The sequence below is a fragment of the Carcharodon carcharias genome, chromosome 1 (assembly GCF_017639515.1).
Source record: "Carcharodon carcharias isolate sCarCar2 chromosome 1, sCarCar2.pri, whole genome shotgun sequence".
In the NCBI taxonomy this organism is placed as follows: domain Eukaryota; kingdom Metazoa; phylum Chordata; class Chondrichthyes; order Lamniformes; family Lamnidae; genus Carcharodon; species Carcharodon carcharias.
In genome coordinates, this window is record NC_054467.1 from 208,753,004 (window position 1) to 208,759,738 (window position 6,735).

At 43.9% G+C, this 6,735-nt stretch overlaps 1 long non-coding RNA gene across 1 annotated transcript; it reads right to left on the reverse strand.

The window, feature by feature from the left end:
* Positions 1–3,086: 3,086 nt before the first annotated feature.
* On the reverse strand, positions 3,087–6,447 carry LOC121280701. The gene is made up of 3 exons (XR_005943742.1): positions 6,147–6,447; positions 4,584–4,739; positions 3,087–3,464 (listed from the first exon to the last, which is right to left on the reverse strand). It is a non-coding gene; the product is annotated as an uncharacterized LOC121280701 (long non-coding RNA).
* Positions 6,448–6,735: the final 288 nt, after the last annotated feature.

The following is a 6,735-nucleotide window of genomic DNA, read 5'->3' on the forward strand; positions in this document are numbered from 1 at the left end:
CAGAAGGAGACAATTTGACTCAGACATTCAATATGGGATTGCTTCTCTATAGTGCTATGTAATTTTATCGCTGTTAAGTAATAGTTCTAGAAATCGAGGAGATATATTTTAAAGAATACATTGGTTGACATTACTAATTATTTTAGCAGCGTTTCCCAGGTAGACATGTAGCACCTTACGTTATCTAGTGGGGGATAGAAAGTCTCATTTAAATAATTTAAAAACTTCCAAAATGGTTCAAGGAATTTGAACTGTAATAAAACGCTATATCTGCAACAATTTAAATTTATGGGCACCTTTAATGTAGTAAAATAAGTCAAAGTACTTCACGGGAGCATGATCAGAAAAAGATTGGTACTGACCCAGAGGAGTCATTGGGACAGTGGCCACAAGCTTAGTCAGAAAAGTTTTAATGGGCATCTTAAGGGATGGAAGAAAAGTGAAGATGGGGAGAGATTTCTTTGGGGAAATTACAGAGCTTTTGGCCTAGATGGCTAAAGACACAGCACCAGTCATGGTACAGAGTAAGTCGGGATGGATAAGAGGCAAGAATTGGAGAAGTGCTGAATTCTTGAAGGGTTATAGGACTGGAGGAGATTACAAAGATGGGGAAGAGGCAAGGTCAAGGAAGGGTTTGAACAATAGACCAAATAAAGGTAAATGCACAATTAGGTGCTCCCAGCCAGGAACTGTGCTCAAAGGAAACATGGATTGGACATCTAGATTGCACCCCAATCTCCATCTGCCCTCTTTGAGTCTAGCTTGCCTGCTAAGAATACAGGATCCTGATCTTACCCAAAGAGAAGGATAATCTCAATTTCATGCGCTGAATTAATCAGGGCTGTAGTGGGGAGGTCATAGAGGTCTACAGCACAGAAAAAGGCCCTTCAGCCCATTGAGTCTTCACCGGTCAAACAAATATAAGACCATAAGACCATAAGACATAGGAGCAGAAATTAGGCCATTCGGCCCATCGAGTCTGCTCCGCCATTCAGTTAGGCTGATAAGTTTCTCAACCCCATTCTTCCGCCTTCTCCCCGTAACCATTGATCAGCTTATCAATCAAGAACCTATCTATCTTGGTCTTAGATACACTCAATGACCTGGCCTCCACAGCCTTCTGTGGCAATGAATTCCAGAGATTCACCACTCTCTGGCTAAAGAAGTTTCTCCTCATCTCTGTTCTAAAAGGTCTTCCCTTTACTCTGAGACTGTGCCCTCGGGTCCTAGTCTTTCATACTAATGGAAACATCTTCCCCAAGTCCACTCTATCCAGGCCTTTCAGTATTCTGTAAGTTTCAATCAGATTCCCCCCTCATCCTTCTAAACTCCATCGAGTATAGAACCAAAGACCTCAAACGTTCCTCATATGTTAAGCCTTTCATTCCTGGGATCGCCCTCTGTTGGATGCTCTTCCTCCTGTTGAGTCCTTCTCCTCGATTGCCTCCTGAGCCACAGAAGCTGCAGTGACTTCTCCCAGAATGCTTCAGTCACTTTTCACCAGCACCCTCTGTTGGATATCTAACTATTCTAATCCCATTTTCTAGCACTAGGCCCATAGCCTTGTATGCCATGGCATCGCAAATGCACATCCAAATACTTCTTAAATGTTTTGAGGGTTTCTGCCTCTACCGCCCTTTCAGGCAGTGAGTTCCAGATTCCCACCACTCTCTGGGTGAAAAAATTCTTCCTCACATCCCCTCTAAACCTCCTGCCCCTTACCTTAAATCTATGCCCCCTGGTTATTGATCCCTCCACCAAGGAGAAAAGTTCCTTCCTGTATACCCCATATATGCCCCTCATAATTTTATACACCTCAATCATGTCCCCCCTCAATCTCTTCTGCTCCAGGGAAAATAACCCCAGTCTATCCAATTTTTCCTCATAACTAAAACTCTCCAGCCCAGGCAACATCCTGGTAAATCCCCTCTGCACTCTGTCTAGTGCAATCACATCCTTCCTATAATGCGGATTCCAGAACTGCATGCAATACTCTATGGCCTAACCAGTGTTTTATACAGTTCCAGCATAACCTCCCTGCTCTTATATTCTATGCCTCAGCTAATAAAGGCAAGTGTCCCATATGCCTTCTTAACCACCTTACCTACCTGCCCCACTACCTTAAGGAGCCGGTGGATGTGCACACCAAGGTCCCTCTGATCCTTGGTACTTCCCAGGGTTCTACCATTCATTGTGTATTCCTGTGCCTTGTTTGTCCTGCCCAAGTGCATCACCTCACACTTATCTGAATTAAATTCCATTTGCCACTGATCAGCCCATTTGACCAGCCTGTCTATATCCTCATGTAATCTAAGGCTATCCTCCTCACTATTTACCACCCCATCAATTTTCGTGTCATCCGCGAACTTACTGATCAACCCTTCTACATTCAAGTCTAAATCGCTTATATATACCACAAACAGGAAGGGACCCAACACTGATCCCTGTGGGATCCCACTGGACACAGGCATCCAGTCACAAAAACACCCCTTAACCATCACCCTCTGCTTCCCGCTACTAAGCCAATTCAGGATTCAATTTACCAAATTGCCTTGGATCCCAAGGGCTCTTACCTTCTTTATCAGTCTCCCATGCAGGACCTTATCAAAAGCCTTGCTGAAGTCCAAGTAGACTACATCAAATGTATTTCCCTCATCTACACATCTGGTCACCTCTACATAAAATTCAATCAAATTGTTCAGACATGACCTCTCCTTAACAAAACCATACTGATTGTCCTAGATTAATCCCTGCCTCTCCACGTGTAGATTAATTCTGTCCCTCAGAATTGCTTCCAATAGTTTCCCCACCACTGTGGTTAGACTGACTGACCTGTAATTCCCTAGCAGGACTAGGGAAGAGGAGCTGGGGCTTTTGTTCCCAGCACACTCCAGTGATTCCTGAGGAAAGTTGCATTTATATCAGGTGTGAGCAGAACAAAACTCATCCGAAAAGTCCTCCCAAAAGTACAGCCTGATGATGCTCACTACCTCAGCATGCACATAAATAATGTGTACTTGGATAAGACAGCGAAAGGGAGGAGTCAATACTTTCGGGGATATAAGGAAAACATTGGAGAAAAATCATGTATTTCTCATTTTATGCGGCTTTTCATTGAGGCTGAAAATGTACATATATATATATGCTGTAGACAGAGTACAATACAGGTTCACAAACAAGCACTTCAGAATATCTTTGCAAATTTGAATCATATGGAAATCACTCTGTGATGAATTTGCATATACAAATCAGACATGTTTACACTGAAAATAGTTTGATTCATGTTTTGAGATTTGTGAAGACAACAACAGCAATTGTGCAGCAAAATCAAATGAGAATTATACATACATGAGAGTAATCTAATCAAGATCTGAAGATGATATCACAAAACAGGCACTCTTCTGGCTTGGAACTGTCATCTGAACCACCAGATAAGATTACTTCCTCGAAATCACTCCGGGGACCTGTTTTGTTGAAGAATATATAAAGTTTATGGCTGGTTTGATTCCGTTTTTGAGCCGATGTGTTTGCCAGCAGCATCTTTCAATAGGAATGCTCATAGCCGGTAAGCTCTAAGTCATTGTTGGCGTGTCAGGGAATGATTTACAGCTGATTGCTGGAAAATTTTGTGGTTGCTCGGGCCAGTGTTTGTCCCTCAGCCAACAGTGCCAAGAATAGCTTAACTGCTCATACATCTAATTGCTATTTGTGGGACTTTGCTATGTACAAATTAACTGTTGCTTTTGCCCACAAAACAGCAGACATTACACTTCAGAAGTAATTCATAGGCTGTAAAGTGCTTTGGAACATCTTGAGGATGTTACAGGCACTATATAAATCCAAGTTAATTATTTTCCTGGTCTTTATGGCTTTCACCACATTGGCTGCGTACCACTGAATGTGTAACTCGACTAACATGATAAATGTGAATAATTCATTACTGACATTAATATCAACTCCACCATGATGGAAGCCTTCAACCTCTACCACCGCCACCCCACCACCACCACCACCACCACCACCACCACCCCCCCCCACCATCCCCTTATCCCTGGCTTTCCCAATTGCTGAACCCCTTCCCTCTCCCAATTACATTCCGATCTCTTGTCCCCTTCAAAATCACTTGCAACTGCTCTCCGCCATCCACTCCATTCCCCTCTATCCTCCCAATTTATAGAGGCAATCTGCAAGGGTCCCAGGCTGCAACCCCCTGTCTCTGGTGGTTTCTCCACCATTCAGCCAGACTGTCCATGTGACATAACTGGGCAGGAAGCATAATTAAAACATATTACTGGGGTCAAACTCTTAGCTTTGGCAGGACCTCCACTTCACCAGGCTTGCTGGGGTCTTTATCCATTTTTGGCTTCCCATGGACCCTCCTTATCTCCCTGTAAATATCAGGGCCAATGTGAGTGTGATACGGCTATGAATTCATTAGATTCAGCAATTAGGAAAACAAAACCTGTAACATACCACATAAGATCCTGGTAGGAGGATACACCAGAAGAAAGAAGTAATATTATTCAATGGCCCGGATCTTCCACGAAGCGGCAATAATCTGCAGATTGCCACTCCGGTCATACCTGTCTGTGCCCTGGCTCTGCTCCATGTTCCTGGCTGGGTCTTCCAAGCCCAGCTTCTTCAGAAATGTGGAGCATCCAGTCTCTCAAAGAACTTCATCACACCACTGGAGCATTGGGAGAAAGACGAGCCACACTCCCTTCTTAGAGCACTAGCCACTGTAAGATAAGTTTAAATGTCAGCGTAAATGTTAGTGAATTTGTGAGTGAATGAATGAGTGAATGGGCAAGGTGGTAGAGGAGGGCGGTGAGTGAGGGAAATGGGTAAGTGGATATGGTGGGGTGAATAGGGTGGCAGGTGGGTGAGGTGGTAGGTGAGTAGGGTAGGTAGGCAGGTGAGTATGGTGGCAAGTGAGTGAGGTGGCAGGTGGGTGAGATAACTGGTGGGTAGAGTGGTAGGTTAGTAGGGTGGTGGGTAGGATGGTATGTGGGTAGGGTGGGAGGTGGGTGAGTTGGCAGGTGGGTAGGTTGGCAATTGGGTAGGGTGGTCCTCGGGGAGGGTGGTATTTGGATAGGGTGGTTGATGAGGTAGGTAGGTGGGTTGGGTGTACACGAGTGTGGATCGGGAAAGTTAGTAAGGTTGGGGTCTAGTCAGGTTGGGTGAGGAGCCAAAGTCGTCAGATAGTGGGGGGTAATCAGGTGGTCAGGATTAGTGTGGTCGGGAGGGGTAGTTGGGTCTGTTTGGGTTGGTGGTCAGGGAGGTCGGGGATAATCAGGGTCAGGGGTTAGTGGATGGTCAGGGGTTAGCATGGTTCGGAAGGGTAATCGGATCAGGGGAGCTGGTCAGGTGTGGTCAGGGAGTTGAGTTCTGTCGTTCTGAGCAGCTCACCAGCAGCTTCTCAAGGGCAATTAGGGATTGGCAATAAATGCTGGCCTAGCCAGCAATGGCCACATCCCATGAATTAATTAAAAAAAAGTCACACAGGAGTTAGGCCAAGATGTTTATAACTAACATTTCCTGGGTAACTAATCAGGTTAGTAAACCAAAACTGTCCAAAGTCTCCGACTTCAGCTCGGAGTCAGAGACATTCGCGGAGGGTCCCGGGGAGCAGGGGAATTGCCCATCAGAAGTTCAAACTTCCCAGGCAACTCCAACAGAGGTCTGCACGTCGGACTTCTACAGGGGCCCAACTTGCATCTTGGATGGTACATTTGGTCTCCAACGATCCGGTGACAGGTAGATCTGGGTCAATATTTTAGTATTTAAAATCCTACAGAGAGGAGAGTAGCTCAGTACTCTTCCATTTCTTTTTTGAATACCAAACTATCATCATTGCACTACAACGACATTAATTAATTTGCAACATTGCAAATTTGGCACTTTAAATCTTTTTTTTAAGTTTTCAACATTTTTCTGAGCCATTATTGGAAAGCCACATGAAGGACTTGTCTAGTGGTTCAGTTAGCAAAGGCAGCATTTTGTTGCTGATGGAACGGATGTGTTCATGTGCGTGTGTCTATGCTTGTGCATGGATATTCATGCATGCATAAGGTGCATTTGTTTGTGAGTGTATTTATGTGTATGTTTGTGCTGGTAAAATTGAGCAAAGTTAGTATTGGGCTCACCTGTGATACTGATAAAAATGCTTCCATTAACCACACAGCATAGGCTGAGTCAGTAAACAATGGTCACTTGGGCAAGGTATCAGGGGCTGATGACAGCCTTCAGAAGAGACAGAGGTGATAAAAGCATCTGTTTAGAAAAAGTCAGTATTGCAGATGTTACAGATTACAGATGTTGCGTGCAAAACGCTGGGAGTTATTTCATTATCTTGTAACATTCCAAAGGGTAATGAATGATGTTGAATCCCAAGATAGCTCCTGGTTTCCTTTTTGATCTGTAGGTCTTTTGTTTGTGAACAGAAGCTCAAATAAGCAGCGGAACAAGTTCAGCGTGGGACCCAGCCACTACATAATTTGAATTGGTCACTGTATAAGTGTTGATTATCCCTGAAAATGCACAAGGATATAATTATCATATAGCCTATTAACTTACTGTCAGAAAAGCACTCATTCATTTTAAAGTGATCTACATCCATCTCCACACACATATGCCGTGGTTGATGTTATGGCACAAATTCTTTACGCATTCCATTCTCTATTATTTTAACGTTAACCTATTTAGAATAAAGAGACTAACGCCTTCATTAAAAGA